A 21526-nucleotide genomic window follows, 5' to 3' on the forward strand; every position below is an offset into this window, starting at 1 on the left:
GGAAATACTGAACCAGTTTACCAGGTCACCAGCATGTGCTTATTTCCTTATGGCTTTGCCAATACCCTTTCATTATTTTTGTGTAGTTTAAGAGTTTTGTAAAGATACCTTAATGTTTTCACTGTGGAGAAATTTAAAGTGGTTGAAGTCTTCTGTGCTTCTCCCTTAATTCCAAATCTTGTTCTCTGTGCTACTTTACCTTTTTTCATGGTGTTTCTATTTCATTTTCATAGATATTTTGAAGTTCTGATAGCAACACAAGGCAGGTAAGGCAAGTATAATCATTCCCATTTTATAAGTGATGAAAATGAGGCCCCGTCAGGACTAGAGGCAGAGGTCTTCCTGTAGACTGATGGTGTTGCCTTCCTCCCCCGAGAGGTAGAGGGGATTCAAGGTCTTTGGGGGACCCCAGAACTCTGGAAAAGGGTTCCACTTCTTTGTCTCTACTTTTAGAAGCTGGCTGGCTGGATGTTTTTTTTTTTTTTGGCCACGCCCCACGTGGCTTGTGGGATTTTAGTTCCCAGACCAGGGATTGAAACTGGGCCCTCGGCAGTGAAAGCCCAGAGTCCTAACCACTGGACCACCGGGGAATTCCCTGGAATGGTTCTATAAGAAAGTTTTCTGTGAGGTGCTATTGGGAGAGGGGGTGCTTGGGGAGAAGTGTGTTCTGAGGGCGAAGGAGAGAGCTTGGTTTCCCTGTATTCTCCCTTGCTGGGGAGACCAAGGTGAGGGGTAAGAGCCGCGGCCAGTGATGGGAGTTAGGGCCTTAGGTACCCATCACCTCAGCTGCAGTAAAGCACCAGGGCTCTGGCAGTGCAGGTGGGAGGTCATGTGAAACCCTCCAGAGCCTCCCACAGAGGAGATGCTGCAGCCTTCAGAGTCTCTCTTCTGGAGATTGCTCTAGCCCCCAGAGCAGCCTTCAACAGGCTTTAAAGCCCAAGAACTTTAACCTGCAAGGGCTCCGACATTGTCTAGTCCAGGGGATGGGAAACTATAGCCCTACAGTCAAATCCAGCCTGCCACCTACTTTCAATGGCCCTGGAGCTAAGAATTTTTTTACAAAGTGTGTGTGTGTGTGTGTTTTTAACTTTATTGGAGTATAATCGCTTTACAATGTGTTAGTTTCTGCTGTATAACAAAGTGAATCAGCTATACGTATACATATATCCCCATATCCCCTCCCTCTTGAGCCTCCCTCCCACCCTCCTTCTCCCACCCCTCTAGGTGGTCACAAACACCGAAAGAATGGGTTTTATAGACGATCAGTTGCAATAGATTTGATGGTTGGAACACTAGCTTTGGACCCCAATTAAGCAAACTGTTATCCGCCCCTGCAATTCCATTCTTCTCATGGCAGACCTGTATTACAAAAAACAAACAAAACAGAATAAGACAAATGCAATTCTTATTATATTTTGAGTTTCATCAGTTATAATTTTGTGGAAATTTAGTTTTCTCCTTTGTTATGTAAGTACCTACTCTGCGCTTCCAGTGCAGGAGGTGTGGGTTTGATCCCGGGTCGAGGAATTGGGATCCCACATGGTGCAGGGCCAAAAATACTACTACTACTAATAATAATAATAAATAATACTATCCTGGATTTTACTTCTTGGCTCTCAATGCCTAAAGTATTTACCATCTGACTCTTTGTGGGAAAAGTGTGTCTACTCCTGATCTACTCCAGTATGGTTTACTAGTTAAGCAGCAAAACTTTAAAAAGGTGACTTATTCTGGGGTGGGGGTCAGGATAGAAACAGATCAAAGTGAGGTGCAGTTATGTAAAAGGAGGAAGAAGAGGTGAGCAGCAGTCCATCTGCCCTCCTTCCCTGCCCTCCGTCTCACACAGCCTGTGAGGAACCTCCGAGAAGCCCAGTTTCAGAACCACTGTCCATGTCAGTCTGTCCTGTCCTGCAGGGAGTGCGGGGGTGGAAGCTGGGAAGGGAGGTCTGGGTATTAGGGACTGTGCATCCTCTGTAAACCTGACCCTGCACTGGTCATGAGCTGTTACCTAGTTTAATCCTCTTGCAGCCCTATGGGGTGGCCAGTGTTTCTCCCACTTCGAAGATAAGGAAGCTGAAGCTTGGAGAACTTAACTAACTTGCCGAGGGAAGTGTCAGAGCTGGGATTTAAACCCATGACTTCTGACCCCTGGTCCAGTGCTCTTTGGGGGGGGGCTACCAAGCTGCCCAAGATTTTTCTTTCTGCCTGTGACCCTGGGCTCCCCTCCAGAGAACAGGGGAGGAGGTGGATACTATTGTTTAGTGGTTTATTGGGGAATCTGCTGAGAGCCCAGTTGTCCTTGTTTAATCCATTTCCACGGCTGACACTGCTCCCCTGCCCACGCCCACCCCCTGGCAGCCTGCATCTAAGCCTGAGACCTCAGAACCCTAATCTTGAATCCTGAGCTGCTGGTCCTTGGTGGCCTGGCCACAGGGCCTGGAGGGTGATGAATTATCCTTCCCTCCTGGGGGTGAGGTTTATTTGACACCCTGGGCCCAGGGCCCACCAGCGAAAGAGGAGAACTTGGCTGCTCAGGGGCTGCAGTACGGTCCTGGGAGGCAAACGCTCCTACGGGTGTTTTGGAGGAGACAGGGAGACAGCGCAGAGGGGGAAAGGCAGCTGAGGGCCCGCTGAGGGCCCCAGCAGGAGGATGGGCTCGGGGCAGCAGGCTGATGAGCCCTAGCCTGGTGGTGACTACTCTGGGTGCTGCAGCCGCCGGGCCCAGGTGTGATCCTGGCTCTGCTACTGTGAACCTCTGGACCTGGGGCAGCTTCACGCTCATAGGCTCCACTTCTTTGTGCTAAGATGGTCCCATTTCTCACAGGGTTGTTTTCCAGCCTTCTGGGGTCCCCTCCTTTAATGTCCAAATAAGAATAATGAGCATTCCATTCCAGGACAACAGGAAGTCCTGTTCCTGACTGAGCATTTCTGGGTCTCCCCAGGGAGGGCTCACATCCTCCTTGATGCCTTAGGTCCTTGGACTCAAGGACCTCTTTCTCCTTTGAGACAAGGCAGCGCTCCCTCTGTGACCCTGTCTCAGGCATGGACTCAGGCCCATTTCTGAGTGCCTCCCTTGCCACTGAGGCTGCTTGCAGGATAAACTGAGTTTCGGGTAGTGAGAGGAATTTCTGCACAGAGAAGGAAACAACTTAAAGTGGGGTAATAGATACCTCCGCTCCCCTGACTCCTGCCATCTGCCATGATGCTGGGGCCTCCCAGGACCCCTCCCCAGGCCCGAGATCTGCTACCATCCTTATACTTACCTCCCCAAAGAGACCCCCTATTCTTTCACATATAGGAAGTTTAGGTCCTTGTTACAGCTTCTCCCTGAAAGGACCCTGGGCCTCTCTTTTCCAGAACCAAAGATCCTTTAAAGTTTTTCCCATGCAAAAAGCCGTCTCTGGCCGTCCCCCCACCCCACCTGCACCCCATTTCGGAGTCTTTTGCCTTCCTTATTACCAGGAACAGTTCTGAGCAGCTTTCAAAGTGATTCTTTTCCCATTCCTAGCACAGATGTAAGGGGCATAGCCTGGCATGTGGGAAGTACCCAGCAAACGGTTGCAGATATGGACAAGGTGATGCTAAAAGCCCAGCGGTCAGTTGTTTTGAAGAGCTCATAGGGAGGAGCTGGGTTGGACTGCTTCTCCTCTGTTACCTCATTTGATCATGAGCCTCCACACTGGGGTAGGTGGGCAGGGAGGAAGTCACCGTCCCCATTTTACAGATATGGAAACAGAAGCACAAAGACCCAGCCCTACCCTTGAGAGCAGAGCGGCCAGATGGAGTGGAGATAAGGCTGGTGTCCACAGGGGTTTGTAAACACAGGTCCAAGTAGCAATCTTGAAAAGATTTCTTAGAGAAAGAAATTGTATAAGACACCTTTGGACCCAGCTAAATCAGCAGTGTTTTCAGAGTTTGGAATTGTGAAATTGTTTCTGATGTTTCAGCTGAGCCCTGATGTAAGAGCCTTCCTGGGGTCCACACATGCCTCTGAGATTTCAGCTTTCTGATGGTCAGGAAGCACTGCCAGGCCCTGGCTAAGCCGGTTTGGCTCCACCAACCGCCCCCCCAATTCCCCTGGTTCCCAGTGTTGTTACCATCCAGGAAGTTCTGCGGCTGGACCATCTCCGGGGCAGCTGATCCACCCCTTTCCAATACACAGTCAAGAATTTGTCTCTCAGGCTCAGGTATTAAACCTAGGTACGAATCCCAGTTTTACTACTCACTGCCTGTGTTACCTTGGGTAAGTTACTTCACCTCTCTGAGCCTTGGTTTTCTCATCTGTGAAATTGAGAACATACCACCTACCTTATCAGGCCAGGATTTGAACCTCCATCTCTCCTGACTCCAGAGGATTGAATGAGATTATGACCAAAACATGTAGCACAGTGATTGGCATCTTGGGTAGTATATATGAATCACAAAGGAGGTTTAAAACAAACACACATGTATACATGCCAGGGATTCAGATTTAGAAGGTCTGGGGTGGCGCTCTGGCATCCATATTTTTTAAAGTGTCCCAATTTGTGTAGACTGTACACCTGGATCCAAGATCACTTCTTCAAAATGGTACTTGAGACACAAAGTAAGCTCCCAGAGCTGTTGGTTTACTCCTTCCTTCCCTGATTGAGCAAGTCTCTTTATTATCTATCACAGTGGGCCATGTTAATTTTACCTCTGTCTTCGCTCACAAAGACCCCTGCTGGGATGCCGCCCCCACCGGACTTGCGCATGGTGTCTGCCATACCCGATATTCCTTTCTTGCTAAAACTACCCTCTTTCCTTTTCCGCCCTGAGCCCCTCACAGCCCCCTGCCCCATAGAGTGGAGCTGGGCTGGCTCTTGTTCAGGGGTGGCCCCCAGATTGGAACAGGGATGGTCACTTGACCCAAGAGTGACCCATTCATTGGCTATTTGGTGTCCTATGAGATGGCTGGGCTGAAAAAGCTCTGCCCACTAGGACCAGTGATATATTAGCTAAAAGCCAATTAGATGGCCTCTCTCTGAGACTTGATGCACAGTGAGGAGGGAATGGGGCTGCCACAGAAGATGCAGTGATTCCACGAGCTAATTCCTTTGTGGCTTCTGGGTTCACCTTCTCTGCCTGTGTGTATCCTTCCAGTGACCGCCTTTTCCTCAAACAGCCTAGGTTGCATGCCTTCCCTGTGTTTTCTGTGTCTCACCCATGCCCGGAGCCCTGCTCCAGTCCTACCCATGCCCAAGTTCTGCTTCCTTACAGAGGCCTGTCCTGACCACTGCAGGCCTGTTGACTGCAGGCAGGGTTGGGTGCACCTGTTCTACGTTCCTACAGCATGTTGTGGATTCCCTAGTCGTCATTATTTGCCTTTGAGTCTGTTCCCGCCGTCTCTGGCATCGCCCCTTAACGAAAAGCTACCCTAAAGCAGCTGGCAGTCCAGTGAGCTTTCTGATCATAGGATCCGGAGGTCATTCTCTTTTATCTCCCAGTGCCTTACCCAGTGATAGGCACATAGTAGGTACACAATAAATGTTTGAATGAGTTCTGGTTTCAGTTGGCTCCCAGGGTCTCTATTCTGGCTTTGCAGTGCGACCTTAATCAAGTTTCTCCTCCTCTCTGGTTCTCAGTTCCATTTCCCCCCTCAGCTCTAAAATGTCATGATTCTATGAAATACCCATCAAACATCTATTGGGTAGGAGATGCTTTGATGGGCATAGGGAGGGGTGGAGAGGGGAGTGAGTGCAGAGATACAGTTTATACCTTCTAGGAGCTTAAAGAGAGGTTTCAGGGGCACATAAACAAACAAACAAATAACCAAAACAGCCCACTGAGAGTATCAGGCTCGGCAGCAATTCAAGAGCTGTCAGAACATAGTGCAGCCAAAAGAACATTCCAGACAATCTATGTGATACTAGTTCAGAACGTGGCTACCTCCATGGACTGGCACAGTCAGAAAAGGTTTTGGGAGGTAAGAGCTAAGTGAGGCACTGAAGGATGGCTGGGATTTGAATAGGCCGAGCAGTGAGTGTGGGCATTCTAGGAATAGGTGGACTTGAGCCTCCCAAATAGACAGGAAAATGCAAGGTGTGTTTGTGAGAGTGGGTCCCCCAGAAACTGGATGATGTGTTCTCATAGGGAAGCAGTGCGTGAGCCTGGAGTAGCAAGGAGGGGATGGACAAAAGTCTAAGCTGCCATTAAAGTTTTACTAGTGCTGGTATTGATCACAGTGAGGGGTGGTGGGAAGCATGAGGGGAAGTTAGGACTATGGTTGATTTAATTGTCTTTTATTTATACTCTCTGTATTTTCTAAAAAAAGAACCTTTAAACATGTATTTCTCATGTCATATAGAACAAATTGCTTTTTAAGTATTTCATGCTCAGGAGTTTGGACTTCATACTGGTTTTAAGCTGGAAGAAAGGTTAATGGGATTGAATGGGGAAAAGGGTCATGGGGGACTCCCCTGGTGGCACAGTGGTTAAGAATCTGCCTGCCAATGCAGGGGACACGGGTTCGAGCCCTGATCCGGGAAGATCCCACATGCCGTGGAGCAACTAAGCCTGTGCGCCACAACTACTGAGCCTGCGCTCTAGAACCCACAAGCCACAACTACCGAGCCCACGTGCCACAACTACTGAAGCCCGCATACCTAGAGCCCGTGTTCCGCAACAAGAGAAGCCACTGCAATGAGAAGCCTGCGCACCGCAACGAAGAGTAGCCCCCGCTCTCCGCAACTAGAGAAAGCCCACGTGCAGCAACGAAGACCCAATGCAGCCAAAAATAAATAAATAAGTTAATTAATTTTTTTAAAAAAAGGAAAGAGTCATGGGAGGTGGCCCAGTGAGGAGTGAATCACTGTAAAGAATGTGAGGGGGGCTTCCCTGGTGGCGCAGTGGTTGAGAGTCCGCCTGCCGATGCAGGGGACACGGGTTCGTGCCCCGGTCCGGGAAGATTCCACATGCCGCGGAGCGGCTGGGCCAGTGAGCCATGGCCGCTGAGCCTGTGCGTCCGGAGCCTGTGCTCCGCAACGGGAGAGGCCACAACAGTGAGAGGCCCATGTACCGAAAAACAAACAAACAAACAAACAAAAAGAATGTGAGGGGATGAGGACCTGGAAGCTTCTCAAGGGAGGGATGGAAGCTTCACTGACTTGTATCCTTCACACAGAAAGAAAGGACTCAGTAAACCCTTGTAGAAAGATTAGCAAGTCAGGGTGGCAGCCCCTAAGAGGGGAGGTAAAGTGATGGTGAGGATTCACACTGGTTCCTGCAGTGAGTCTCCCATCTCTTTTGCCAGAAGAATTCTGGCAGATACCCCGGGAGGTTTGGAAAGAGTCATTTGTCATTGTCATTGTCCTCACTGGGCCACCTCCCATGACCCTTTTCTTTTTTTTTAGATTAAATTTATAAATTTATTATTAATTAATTAATTAATTTTTGCCTGCGTTGGGTCTTCGTTGCTTTCTCTAGTTGCAGCAAGCGGGGGCTACTCTTCGGTGCATGGGCTTCTCAAAACTTAAAACTATTCAGATGTTAATAACTGCAGGTGCTCATTTAACAATAACAATGTTGTACATTTCTTTTCTCTCGGCGAGATTGCCCAAAAGCCTATAGCATTGCCAAGATTAGCTGACCCCTGCTGATGTTAACCAGCATTTGGATGGTGTACTCTAGGCCCATAGGAATATGTCTCTAATGTGTTTACCTTCCCTTTTTGTTGCCACCTTAGTTTCCTCTTTGCAGGGTAGGTGCTTCAAGGCTAGTGTCTAAGCCTCATCGTCCCTATAGTTTGTCTGATACAGAGTCAGGAATAAGTGGCTGGCAGATTAAACTGAAGGATGTGGCTAATTTAGCCCATTACTTTGCCCACTCTACCTGTCCAAACTTACCTCTCTATACTTCCTAACCTTTCTCACTCCAGCTGCACTGTCCAAGGCTTTAAAAAAAATTTTTTTTTATTGGAGTATAGTTGATTTACAATGTTGTGTTAGTTTCGGGTGTACAGAAAAGTGAATCAGTTATACATATACATATATCCACTCTTTTTTAGATTTTTTCCCATATAGGTCATTACAGAGTATTGAGTAGAGTTCCCTGTGCTATACAACAGGTCCTTGTTAGTTATCTCTTTTATGTTTAGTAGTGTGTTTATGTTAATCCCAACCTCCACCTTTCCCCTTTGGTAGCCATAAGTTTGTTTTCTAAGTCTGTGAGTCTGTTTCTGTTTTGTAAATAAGTTCATTTGTGTCATTTTTTAGATTCCACATCCAAGCCTTTTAATGATATGTTCTTTTCCTCCTTCTGAGCACCTTCTCTCTCATCTTCCTTCCTTTCTTCTACTAGTTGTACTCAGCCCTCAAGTCCAGTGAAAATCCCTCCTATCCTTCTGAAGCCTTCCCATGGATATTTCCCCCAGCTTCAGCCATCTATCCAGCTTCCAGCATCCATAGCCCTTACAATCTCTGCCGCATACATAATTGTTCTGAAGCAGAAGGTTTTCTGGAAGTTCATTCTGTATTCTGAGCCAAACTGTGAGCCCCTTGTAGGCAGAGGCCAAGGTTTATCATTCTCAGTGTTCCCACCACCTCTAGCATAGAGCTGGATCCATAGTAGGTGCTCAATAAACACAGGGGCTGGTGTAACCATAAATTGTACTCAGCCAGCACTGCGCCCCTGAGGGCTTGAGTTTGTGTTTCCAAGCCCAGGAGAAGGTAGAAATGCAGTGGCATTATTTTCATCACAGTCTTGTTCACACGACCTTCTTTGTTTTCTTGCCTGGAGGGGGTGGAGCAGGGGAACAGGCCAAGTGTGCAGAGCTGTTTGACATCCCAGCAGCTGTACAGAATGCTCACTTGTTCTCCCCTTTCATGTGCCAGCACTGCCGCACATCACAGCTTCTTCCTGCACTGGTGTTAGCCTTGTGGCCTCTGTCCTGCTCCTGCTTCTCCAGGAAGTGGCTGAGCCTGGTTCTGCGAACCCCAACGGGGTATCTAGTCCCAGATAGAGAAGATGCCAGAGCTTCCCCTTGTGGGCAGCGACCAATCTCAACTGAAGAGATGCCGTGGAAGTTCCAGGTCATGGTTGTGGCTTTCTTGGGGCTGTCTGAGGGTAAGAGAAATGCAAAGATTCATCTGTGGCATCTGAGCCATCAACCATGGACTTAAAGACCTTGATTCAAGTCCCACTTTAGCTGTCAATATGCTTTGTGACTTTGGGCGAGACACTTTCCCTTTCTGGGTCATGCAGCATTTTGGTGGTGCAAGTGGAACCTGATTGCAGGTCTCCTCGCTCCTGGTGCTTCCTCTTTCTACTACTCCACGGAAACACTACAGGTATTTGATATCACACCAAGTCACCTACCCTTTCACTTTTGACTTGTTGCTGTTAGTACCTGAGGTGCTCTTGAGAGTAGGGACTTTCTTCAGAGGCCTGCTGTCAGAGATCTACCCCCAAAATGTGATTCTCCTACATTTCACTCCTTTCAGCCTCAGACTTCCTTGGGGCTACGTGATGGGTCTGTCTCTCTTTTTTTAAATTAAAGTATAGTTGATTTATAATGTTCTGTTAGTTCCTGGTGTACAGGAAACTGATTCAGTTATATGTATATATAACATATTCTTTTTCTTATTCTTTTCCATTATGGTTTATTACAGGATATTGAATATAGCTCCCTATGCTATACAGTAGGACCTGACCTTGTTATTTAGTGTCTGTCTCTTTTGACAGCTGCAAAGAGATCCTTCCAGAAAAGGTGGGCCAAGTGACACTGCTTTGTTGAAGCCAGTAATGCCATCCCATGACTGGGCTCCATAAAGATTTGTCATACGAATAGATGAATGAGTGAATGAATGAATGAATTCTAGCAAGAGGCAAGAGAATTGATGGTGCCATGATCACCTGAATCATCACTGTAAGAGACTAGGGCAGTCTTGGGAAGACCCTTCTGTGAAACTGACGATCTTGGAGCAGCACTTGCCCAATTTCGAGTCCTGATGAAATGGGTTCTGTCCCCCACTGCCACCCCAGCTCTTTCTCCATGTCATTGCATTCAGAAAGACCGTGCAGTGAGAACTGGTGTGGGAGTAAAGGCGTCCTGGCTTTGGTTCTGCAGCTGCATGTGCTTAGGCAAATCCTTTCCCTCCCCAGGGGATCTTGGTTTCCCATCTCTAATGTTTAAGTGCCTTCCAGCACTAGCCTTCTGTGACTTTATGATCATGTGAAGCATCCTTGCTGGGTCAGAGGCCACCTACTCACCAGGGCAGGAGTCACCAAGGGCCATGGCACAGTAAAGCCTCCGGTGCCACTGAGACTGCTGTTGCTGAGATTAGACAGGGATGCTTGGCATCGAGGCTGTGCCCAGGGCCTGTTTTAGCAACACGGCTAGTAAATATTGACTCTGTGGCACAAAAATGGAAAGCAGAGATGACTGTGTTAACTCACTCAAAGGGTAGAAGTTCACCAAGCCCTGATAAGACAAGATGTAGTTACGCAATCTGCGGGCGTATCATTGGTGTATCATTGTTTAGGGCTGGGGAGAGCTGAAAATAGGACAAGGGAGCCTTCACGGCTGATCCACGGCTGCTGTCCCGTTGGCATAGGCTGGCCTGCTGGTTCATCGTTCATTTTTAAATGAATGGATACTTACATTCTTGAAGGATAGAGAAAAAAGACTGTAAGGAAATACACCAAAACATTCACTGTGACATTCTCTAGAGATGGTGAAACTGCCAGTAATTAAAAACTATTTTTCACACTGTCTACGACAATCACATTACTTATAATCAGAAAAAGGTAGTGTATTAGAAATAAAATACCCTTCTTTGAAGAGTTTGAAGGAACTTTCAGAATCTTCTATGTACCTCAGATCTTTGTGTTTTGCCTACTGGACATTGTATGGTAACATAGCTCTCAAAGAAACAAGAAAACTCCATATGAGAGAAGGTACTCTTCAGAATAAACCCTGCTCTAAGTGTGTTTATGTATTGATTTGTACCCATGAAAGCAGAATGTGGTAGGAAAAAATTCCAGTCACTTGAGATAGCAGGATTTGTTTTTTTCTATGTAAACAAACACTGCTTTGAGTGCTTTCTGTTTGCCAGCCCTGTATTCTACAGTGACCAGGCCCTGCTTGGCCCAGAACTGAGCAGGTCTGAGCACAGGGCACTCCGGTAAGTGGTTCCAGTGGTTCTGGTAAGGTAGCAGGAGCCAGGTATGGAGGAGGTACTAGGCCTTAGAATATGGAGGGCAAGGGTGGGAGTGCCATTATATTAATAATAATAATTATCACTGATTAAGCACCAACCATATGCCAGGAACCTTCCACATATTACTAATCCTTATAAAACTTTGTGTGATAGGTATTAGCTACCTTTTAGGGATGAGGAAAGCAGAGCTAGAAGAGTCACCTCCCAAAACTTCAGAGCCCATCAGCAGCAGGCTCTGGATTCAAACCACATCTGCCTGACTGCAAAGCATTTGCTCTTCCCACCCTGCCAGGCTGCCTCTCAAGCAATTTAGGGTTTTACAGGAGAGCACAGACACCTGCAAAGGGAGCCTGAGCTAACAAGATGCATGCAGTCTCCATCCAGGACTGAGGGTCTTTGGAGGAAGACGCAGCCCCAAGCATAAATCATCAGCAAGTAGCTACAGGTAGCATCCTTGTGTGCCAGCCCTGACCCCAGGACTGGGTCCATCTGCCCTCCTCGGCCCTGGGGCCACCCAGTGGGGCCACTGGGGCCACAAGAACCATGGGACAGGTGAGCCTTCTTTGAGGTTCCTTCTGGCCAGTCCAAACGGCCCTTCATCCTCATCATCCCTTGTGCGATGGGGGAGGTCATTTGTTTGGGGGCAGTTGAAGTTTGGGGCTGCATAGTCAGGGCCTGTGGAGGAGGAGAAATTGGTCTGTAGGCCTACTTTGTACCTGGTTAATTAAAACAACCAGTAAAAGAGTCTCATGGTGGTTTAGCTTTTTAGCTGGCTTGCTAGAGCTAATTTCTGAGTCTGACCAATTGCCTCTTTGGGCCCAAAGATCCTGTCCTCACAGCCCTTGGGACTGGCCAGGAGCCTCACTTCCTCGCCCAGCTCCTCTGGAAATCTCTCTACCGTAACCTACCTGGAGAATGCTTCATCTGCCCCCTTCACCCGGGAAGGCTTGCCTTCTGAGAATGAATGCCTCAGAGTTGGAGTTCATCGGTTAAAGTTGGTTTCCACTTATTTTGTTTTCTTAGGAGAAAGGATGTGAGTTTTGGGGGAGGGGCTGAATTGTGGTATGTGGTGTTTTTAAAAAACTATGTTTTGGGCCCAAGCAGCTGAGTTGATTGAAGCCCAGCAGCACCCGTTATGGAAATGGCTTATCTTGTGGTTCTCCAGGGTTGTGGCTAGAACATATTTGGTTTCCTGGCAAAACCATATAGGATTTTGAAATTTGATGGAGAAGCCTTCAAAGTTACCAAAATTGAAAGGAGTAGTGGCATCTGTATTCTCCTTCTGGCCCAGGAGTCTGGGTTTCTCTGAGGCTCACACCAATGTGAGTATCTGTTTTTTGACATGATAATCGTAATAATCACCTACATGTGTGTAGAACTTTACAGTTTGTGAAGAACATTCACATACCTTATCTCATTCAATTCTTGTGGCTACATTTCTAGATAGGCAGGGACAATTAACCCTATTTTACAGAAGAGAAAATGAGGGCTCAGAGACCTTAAGTGACCTGGTCACACAGCTAGGAAGAAGCAGCATCAGAAGTTGAACCAAGGTTTTCTGACTCCAGACCAGGAAAGGCAGGGAGGTTCGCGTCCAGTTTATGACGTGGACCTGCCATTGTGTTGGAATGCAGGCTCCCTAGGCACAGGGAGATGCAAGCAACCCAAGACTGTCCCGGGCCCAGCAGAGCCAGCCTCTGTAGAAGATGAGGCAACCTTCAAGGTGCAATTTGGGGCTTTGTGTAGGCTTTGCCCCTGTGGCCTTCCATGGCTGCTGTTTCTATTTAATGGTCTGTGCAATTGCCCTGTAAGGCAGCAGGGTGGGTAGCTGCTGTTAGCCCCACTTTACAGATGAGAAAACGGACATTTCAAGAGGTTGGGTGACTCACTCAACACCATTTATTCCTTATTCACAAAACAAATATGTATTGCATCCCTATGGGAGTTACATAGGGGACTGAGGTCACAGCTAGTGACTGGCGAAGGAAGGATATGAAGGCGAGTAAGAAGAGGGAACACAGCAGGTACTCAGCAACTCTCTGCTGAGTGAGGGCCCTGGAGGACAGCCCCCAGGTTGTAGATCTCTTTGTTTCCACCACAACAATGAGGACAAGGCAGGCTCAGGCCAATGTTCCAGAAAAACTCTGTTAGTCGTGTAAATAATGGTGATGACAATTGCTATCATTTATTGTGCTCCTGTTGTGTAGCAGATCATAGACATTTTACCTGCACTATTTCTAATTGTCCTAGTTACCCCACTTTACAGATGGGAAAACTGAGACTCAGGTCAATCACTTTATCCCAAGTCAACGTGGGATTAAAAGTCAGGTCTGTTTGACTCCAAAGCCAGCACACTTTCCCCTGAACTACTCTGCCTCTCTAAGAAAATGAGCTGTGAGAAACTTGCTGGAGAAGGATGGTGCCTGTTACTTTTGGAATACTCATGGATAAAGAGGGTAAGGTGTGGAGGGGCCTTGTGTGGGCAGACAGGACCACAGCTCTGGGTAGAGAATCTTTAAGAGGCTGTGAGCCCCGCTGGTGGCAGCTGTGCCTGATGGGAGAGCAGGACGGGGCAAGGTGGGGTAGGCATCCTCTTCATGGCTCCTCCATCCAGCTGGCTTGAAGTCCTCAGAAGTCACAGGTTGTTTTGTCTCCCTCAGATACCCTGCTGGGAAGGTTCCACTGCCACAGGCCTTACGACCCTGTTACACAAAGATGAGTGACATCTTTTCCCAGAACTCCTGAAACCCCCAGCCTGCTTCCCCATCCCTCTTTCCTACTGTATTAATTTCCTGGGGCTGCCATAATAAATTACCTCAAACCAGGTGATTTAAAACAACAGACATATATTCTCTCACAGATGTGGAGACCAAAAGTCTGAAATCAAGGTGTTGATAGAGTTGGTTCCTTCTGGAGGCTCTGAGGGAGGATGGGCTCCATGCCTCTCACCTCGATTCTGGTGGTTCCTGCTCGTCCTTGGCATTCCTTGGCTTGTAGATGCATCACTCCAATCTCTCCCTCTGTCTTCACATTCCCTTCTCCCCCGTGTGTCTCTGTGTGTCCTCCTCTTCTGTCTAATCTCCCTCTGCTTCCTTCTTTTTTTTTTTTTGCAGTACGTGGGCCTCTCACTGCTGTGGCCTCTCCCATTGCGGAGCACAGGCTCCGGACGCGCAGACTCAGCGGCCATGGCTCACGGGCCCAGCTGCTCCGCGGCATGTGGGATCTTCCCGGACCGGGGCATGAACCCGTGTCCCCTGAATCAGCAGGTGGACTCTCAACCACTGCGCCACCAGGGAAGTCCCCTACCTCATTCTTATAAGGACACCTGTTATTGGATTTAGGGCCCTCTCAGGTAATCCAGGGTGATCTCATCTCAGGATCCTCAGTACATTACATCCCCAAAGACCCCTTTTCTACAGAAGGTCACATTCACAGGTTCTGGGGATTAGGACATGGACATATCTTTTCTGAGGGGCCACTCTTTGACCTGTGACACCTGCCTCCCCTTTTTCCTCCTGGAGCTGCCTGAGACCTCTGGGGTCAGTGCCATCACTGAAGGCTGGGCCCTGTGCCAATGCAGCTGCCACTCCTCCTCAAGCAGCCCCCTGAGCCTTATGGTCAAGTGGGTCTTGGCCCCCCGTAGACCAGCAGTGGGAGGACCCCGTATTAAGAGCTCATAGAGGGCTTCCCTGGTGGCGCAGTGGTTGAGAATCTGCCTGCTAATGCAAGGGACATGGGTTTGAGCCCTGGTCTGGGAAGATCCCACATGCCGCGGAGCAACTAGGCCCGTGAGCCACAACTACTGAGCCTGCGCGTCTGGAGCCTGTGCTCCGCAACGGGAGAGGCCGCAATAGTGAGAGGCCCGCGCACTGCGATGAAGAGTGGCCCCCGCTTGCCACAACTAGAGAAAGCCCTCGCACAGAAACGAAGACCCAACACAGCCAAAAATAAATAAATAAATAAAATAAAAAAATAAAGAGCTCATAGAGCCTTTCTGCCCGTGGACGCTGCCGAGTAAGTATCGTTGATGTCTCCCCCCGCCTCCACTGCCGTCACGTCTAAGTCAGAGTCACCCAAAGAGCCCGAACAGCTGCAGAAGCTCTTCATCGGAGGTTTGAGCTTTGAAACAACCGATGAGAGTCTGAGGAGCCATTGTGAGCAGTGGGGAGCGCTCACAGATTGTGTGGTAACGAGGGATCCAAACACCAAACGCTCCAGAGGCTTCGGGTTTGTCACATATGCCACTGTGGAGGAGGTGGATGCAGCCATGAAGGCAAGGCCACACGAGGTGGAGGGAAGAGTGGTGGAACCAAAGAGGGCCGTCTCAAGAGAAGATTCTCAAACACCTGGTGCCCACTTCACTGTGAAAGAGATTTCTGTTGGTGGCATGAAAGAAGACACTGAAGAACATCACCTAAGAGATTATTTTGAACAGTTTGGGAAAATTGAAGTGATTGAAATCATGACTGATCGAGGCAGTGGCAAAAAGAGGCTTTGCTTTCGTAACCTTTGAGGACCATGACTCTGTAGACAAGATTGTCATGCAGAAATACCACACTGTGAACGGCCACAACTGTGAAGTAAGGAAAGCCCTATCTAAGCAAGAGATGGCTGGTGCCTCATCCAGCCAAAGAGGTCGAAGTGGTTCTGGAAACTTTGGTGGTGGTCGTGGAGGAAACTTCAGTGGTCGAGGTGGCTTTGGTGGCGGCCGCAATGGTGGGGGATATGGTGGCCGTGGGGATGGCTCTAGTGGATTTGGTAATGATGGAAGCACTTTTGGAGGTGGTGGAAGCTACAGTGATTTGGGCAGTTACAACAATCAGTCTTCCAATTTTGGACCCATGAAAGGAGGAAACTTTGGAGGCAGAAGTTCTGGCCCCTATGGTGGTGGAGGCCTATACGTTGCCAAACCCCGAAACCAAGCAATGGTGGTTCCAGCAGCAGCAGTAGCTATGGCAGTGGCAGAAGGTTTTGATTACTGCCAGGGAGGAGTGTGCTACTACAGGCTTATCAACTCTTAAAAAACAAAATTCCAGTTCAAGCTCATGGCTAAAAGGAGCGTCCTTATGAGGACCTTTATCTGAGCCACTGTGCACTTCATTTTCACTGCCATGCAGTAGTCATTAACTGCTGTGCAGCTTGAATTAATCATTCAATTTTGAGAATGGACTTTTTAAAAATAAAATGCATTTAACTTGGGAAAAAAAAAAAAAAAAGAAGAGCTCATAGAGCCCTGGGGTTAGCTGCTTTTGAACTTCGGAGCAGTAATTCCCACCTGGGACATGTTGTCCTTGTCCTGCATGGCATAGGCAGGAGAGAGGGTGTCCTTGGCAGGGCAGGGCCCCGTGGGTCAGCCAGGCTGTGGTCTCCTGCCAGACGTCAGCTGGCACAGGTCCCTGGCCATGTGGTGCCCTCTCCTGCCACCTCACCACCCTGCAGGGTCCTGCTCTGCTCTTCTGCCCACATCACCTCATCCCTTCCTGCCCACCTCCTCTTAGGACGCTTCCTTTCTCCATGCCCCTTGCTTGTCTGGTAATTTCTCTCTCCTTCCTCAAAGGTGGCACATCTTGTTTTTATTTAATGGTCTTGACTTTTCTGAGGGATCAGATCTGTTTTTTCAGTTAGACGTCAACTCCCCCGTGGTACCTTGCCTGTGGTCTTTGGTAAATATTCAGTACCTGTTGGTAAATACCACTGGCTGCTCACCTGGCGTAGGAAAGTGTTTTGGGCTCCCGGCCTCGCCCAGGACCTGAAGTCTCCTTCAGAGACTTGAGAGCTGTTGGGGCAATCACACAGTGTTCAACCTGAAAGGGACCTTCGAGAGTATTTAATAATCCAACACGGGTTTTCCAGAAGAAGAAACGAAAACCCAGGAGGGGGTGATTTGTTCCTAAATTATCTGGTGGCTTTGAACAAGTCACTCACTTCCTGTGTTCTCATTTCTTCCTCTGGAAACCAGAGTGTTGGACTGTTAGATACTTTCAAAGCTCGCTTTTAGATTGAACGTTGGATGATTGTCCCAACAGCCCTCAGGTCTCTGAAGGATGGTGTGTGATGCGGCAGGAAGTTTTCCCCCCATGCCTGGGGGAGGGTCGGAGGTACTCACTCCTCCACCTCTGCCCGCAGCCCTGCTGTCTCCTCAGGTAGCACTAGAGCACCAGACTGCAGGACGGATCACACTTTTCTCTGTAAGCAGTCTTGGAGATAACCCCACTTCCCAAGGGTCAGGTGCTCTGGGATGCGGGAAGGCCATCTTGGAGCCCTTGGTTAGAGGAAAAGGAAGTAAATGAACACTTGACCAGAGTCACTGCACCTCCAGGGAGGACTCAGGCAGCCAAGCCTCCGGCTCAGAACCCTGGCTGGAAGGTGTTTCTTTCTGGCAAAGCTGCCAGTCACACCCAAAGAAGGTTGGGATTTGTTAAGTGCAATGACTAATTAGTCCTGAAGCGGGAGATCTCTACCCGCTCACGATGGTATCATGATTTATTCATGTGAGGTAGGAACACGTACAGGGACTGGACCTTTGTTTCCTGTGGCTTCCATGTCATGTGCAGACAACTGTATTTTTCCAGAATGGATAATTTCTCAAACCTAGCTTGCTTTCCCAGTTGCCGCCAGGAAACTTATAACTCTGGTCACTCGACAGCGCCCCCCTTCCTGGGTCTGCAGTTGTTGTGGAAGGAATGCATTCTTATCTGGGCCTCAGTTCCTTTCCTAGCAATGCAAGCGCTGGGCTAGCTGCTATCTCAAGGCCTTCCAGCCCTTAGGTTCTTTACTTTTTCTTGCCCCTTTTCCCAGCGGACACTTCTGTTTTCTTAAGGGATATGCTTCCATAGAGCTGCTGCAAGGAAATCAGAGACATCTCAGCTGCTGGGAAGCCCTATGCCTGGTTTCTCCTTTCTGCCCAATTACTAAGTCTTAAAGGCACCTAGTGTCCTTTAAGCTGCCAGTTTCTGCCTTTCAAGATCACACAGACTCACTTAATGTCTAAAATCTCGGTAAGGAAGGACAAGGAAGGACAAGGTCTCAGCCCTGAGGCAGAGTTGAGGCGGGCTCACTCCACTCTGTATTCCCTCAGAATGAGGGGTAGGACTGGTCTCACTCCTCAGGACGTTGGCAGTGTCACTGTGACTGCTTCCTGCACTCTGGCTGTGGAAGTGATTTGTCTCCTCAGTGATTTGGTTGCCACCTTGTGGATCGTCTGGGGGTAGGGGTGGCAGGGGCCTCAGGCCTTATAGGGTCTAAAAATGATTTTGCTTCTGTGCTTTCTTTTTGTCTGTTTGCCATTATGATGACACTGGAGATACAATTTATATCCTGTTTTCCCCAATTACATTACATTGTAAACATTGCCCTCTCATTTCCTCGGGGAATATATTTATCGGCCAGGTGACATGATCAGGTTAACTTTAATAGTTGAAAAAGAAAACTAGTGGATAAAAAAAAAAAATCAAATAGTGCACTGAAAAGTTTCCTTCCCCATCCTCCTGAATCTTTCTAGCCCCAGGCCTCAGAAGGGACCATTATTAAGTTTCCATATATCCTTCCAGAAACTGTCTGTGCATACACAGCCATACATATGCACGTTCTATATTTTTTTAAATGTAGATTGGATCAGACTGTGCATGTAGATGGGATCAGAATGTTGTTCTGCAATTTGATTTTTTAATCTTGTGCATTTTCCCAGATCCGTGTGTGTGTGTGTATGTGTGTGTGTGAGATGTTCTTTTTAACAGCTGCATAGATCAACTATGGATGGACCATAATGAATTTAACCGGTGACATTGAGGTGGTTACTACAACGCGCATCCTTGTATATACATCTGCATACCTCATTTACTCACCTTCTATCTGCCAAGTATGGTCCTAGACACTGAGGATTCTGCAGTAAAAAAGACAAACTCCAGTGCCACACTCATACCAGTACAATTGTTAGATAAATTCTGGAAAGTGCAATTGTTGGCTGATCGATTTATCACATTTATTGAATGCATGTAAGCCATGTAGAATATTTTGTCGCATGTTTGATGAATGTTTGAATTATGGGCTGCCTGAAACTTTCTCCCTTACACTTGCCCCTGACCACGGTATCAGTACCCTCTCCTCAGCCTCCCAGTGGTTAAAGGGTCATTTACTGAGGCTTCAGGAAGGTCACTATAGCAGTGCTGGGTGATGACAGTAACGTGTTTGCTGACACTTTTCTTTCTTTTTTTTTTTTTTCTTAACTGACATATAGTTGATTTATAGTACTATATTAGTTTCAGGTGTATAACATAGTGATTCAATATTTTTTAGATTATTCTCAATTTAAAGTTATAAAATATTGGCTATATTCCCTGTGCTGTACAATATATTCTTGTAGCTTATTTCTTTTATACATAGTAGTTTATACCTCTTAATCCCCTATTCCTATTTTATCCCTTTTCCCTTCCCTCTCCTCAGTGGTGACCACCAGTTTGTTCTCTATGTCTGTGACTCTCTTTCTGTTTTATTATATTCACTTGTTTGTTTTATTTTTTAGGTTCCATGTATAAGTGATAACATACAATATTTGTCTTTCTCTGTCTGACTTATTTCACTAAGCATAATACCCTCCAAGTCCATCCATGTTTTTGCAAATAGCAAAATTTCATTTTTCTTTGTATTTTATTTTATTTTATTGAAGTATAGTTGATATACAATGTTGTGTTAGTTTCTGGTGTACAGCAAAATGATTCAGTTATATATATGTGTGTGTGTATATATATATTCTTTTTCAAATTCTTTTCCATTATAGTTTATTACAGGATATTGAATATAGTTCCTTGTGCTATGCAGTAGACCCTTCTTGTTTATCTATTTTATATATAGTAGTTTGTATATCTGTTAATTCCAAACTCCTAATTTATCCCTCCCCACCTTCCCCTTTGGTAACCATAAATTTGTTTTCTATGTCTGTAAGTCTGTTTCTGTTTTGTAAATAAGTTCCTTTGTATCATTTCTTTAGATTCCACATATAAGTGATGTCATATGATATTTGTCTTTCTCTGTCTGACTTCAATTAATATGATAATCTCTAGATCCATCCATGTTGCTGCAAATGGTATTATTTCACTCTTTTTTATGGCTGAGTAATATTCCATTGTATATATATATACCACATCTTCTTTATTTGTTCATCTGTCGACGGACACATAGGTTGCTTCTATGTATTGGCTATTATAAATAACGCTGCTATGTATGAACTTTGGGGTGCATGTAACTTTTCGAATTAGTGTTTCTGTTTTCATTGTATATACACCTAGGAGTAGAATTGCTGGATCTATAGTTCTGTTTTTAGTTGTTTTTTTTTTTGAGGACCCTCCATACTGTTCTCCATAGTGGCTACACCAGTTTACATTCCCACCAACAGTATATGAGCGTTCCCTTTTCTCCACATCCTCACCAACATTTGTTATTTATAGACTTTTTGATGCTAGTCATTCTGACAGGTGTGAGGTGATATCTCACTGTGGCTTTGATATGCATTTCTTTGATGATTAGCAGTATTGAGCATCTTTTCATGTACCTGTTGGCCAACTGAAAAAAATGTCTATTCAGGTCTTTTGCCCATTTTTAATAGGTGTATATATATATATATATATATATATATAGAGAGAGAGAGAGAGAGAGAGAGAGAGAGAGAGAGAGTTGTATGAGCTTTTTATGTATTTTGGATATTAACTCCTTATCAGTCAAATCATTTGCAAGTATTTTCTCCCATTCCGTACGCTGTCTTTTTGTTGTGTTGATGGTTTCCTTTGCTGTGAAAAAGGCTGGCACTTTTAAGTTCCTTGAGGTACAGCTTTGCCATGTGTCCTCACAGTTGCGTGAGGAAGTCAGAGTGGCTGGTTTGCACTTTACAGAAGGAACTGGGGCACAGAGAGGTAAGATTGAGCTAAGGTTGATGAAGGGAGTCCTAGCTCCCCACAAAGCTGGCTGGTAGCAAGGCTGGGATGAGGACTCAGGAAGAGGGACTCTGCTTCCTGGGACTACTTCAAGGAGTGCTCAGAGTTCCTACCATTTAAATGAAAGCATTTTACAAACAACCCAATCAAAAAATGGGTAGAAGACCTAAATAGACATTTCTCCAAGGAAGACATACAAATGACCAAGAGGCACATGAAAAGATGCGCAACATCACTAATTATTAGACAAATGCAAATCAAGACTACAATGAGGTATCACCTCACACCAGTCAGAATATCCATCATCTAAAAATCTACGAACAACAAGTGCTGTAGAGGGTGGAGAAAAGGGAACACTCTTGCACTGTTGGTGGGGATGTAAATTGATACAGCCACTATGGAGAACAGTATGGAGATGCTTTA

General features: G+C 46.8%; 1 protein-coding gene and 1 pseudogene across 1 annotated transcript in view; both read left to right on the top strand.

Annotated features, from left to right (window-relative positions):
- DAPK2 (death associated protein kinase 2) overlaps positions 1-21526 on the top strand; it is a 125311-nt gene that overhangs the window by 15138 nt on the left and 88647 nt on the right. The window lies entirely within an intron of this gene.
- Positions 15205-16340, top strand: LOC132489219 (heterogeneous nuclear ribonucleoprotein A1-like; annotated as a pseudogene).

The sequence above is a fragment of the Mesoplodon densirostris genome, chromosome 4 (genome assembly GCF_025265405.1).
Source record: "Mesoplodon densirostris isolate mMesDen1 chromosome 4, mMesDen1 primary haplotype, whole genome shotgun sequence".
Lineage (NCBI taxonomy): Eukaryota > Metazoa > Chordata > Mammalia > Artiodactyla > Ziphiidae > Mesoplodon > Mesoplodon densirostris.